The sequence below is a fragment of the Meleagris gallopavo genome, unplaced genomic scaffold (assembly GCF_000146605.3).
Source record: "Meleagris gallopavo isolate NT-WF06-2002-E0010 breed Aviagen turkey brand Nicholas breeding stock unplaced genomic scaffold, Turkey_5.1 ChrUn_random_deg7180001698330, whole genome shotgun sequence".
In the NCBI taxonomy this organism is placed as follows: Eukaryota; Metazoa; Chordata; class Aves; order Galliformes; family Phasianidae; genus Meleagris; species Meleagris gallopavo.
In genome coordinates this window covers 1-497 of record NW_011318933.1, presented here as the reverse complement: position 1 = coordinate 497, position 497 = coordinate 1, and the positions used below count along the sequence as shown (strand labels likewise).

Here is a 497-nt window from a genome sequence, read left to right as displayed (position 1 = left end):
GCCGTGCTGCCACTAGCTCTGATATCCACGCTGTGCGCTGCAGTGCAGTATGGAATGACGGTGGCCAACACAAAGCACCTTCAGTAAAGTACAATTTATTAATCACCAAAGATCTGGGGGAAGTACCTTTCAAACAGGAGTGTTTGCACGTAGCTCTCCTCTGGGAGAAGCCCGTTTTCTGCAGACTCTTACACCGTTCCTGTCACAGTCTGTACACCAGCAGCCGTCTCGTTTCTCTAAGCAAAGAAAACAACCAAAACCACATGACATGTCATTAGCTGCGCTATAGAGCTCTGTGAGCAATGGCACAGGTTCCGTATTTACCTACCTGTTCACCTCTTACGACCCTGCAGGTGTGAGAGGACCTCCGGAGGATCGGCCGGTCTCTCACGGCAGAGACGTTCCAGGTCTCCTGTCCTGTATCCTCCCAAGCTTATACACTGCAGCACAAAACACAAAACCCACTCAGACACAGCAAAGACTCCCATCGCTTCCAG

The 497-nt window shown here is 50.9% G+C and overlaps 1 long non-coding RNA gene across 1 annotated transcript; it reads right to left on the bottom strand.

The window, feature by feature from the left end:
* Nucleotides 1-79: 79 nt before the first annotated feature.
* On the bottom strand, nt 80-489 carry LOC109365355. Its single transcript, XR_002110905.2, has 2 exons — nt 329-489; nt 80-236 (listed from the first exon to the last, which is right to left on the bottom strand). It is a non-coding gene; the product is annotated as an uncharacterized LOC109365355 (long non-coding RNA).
* Between the last annotated feature and the right edge of the window lie 8 nt (nt 490-497).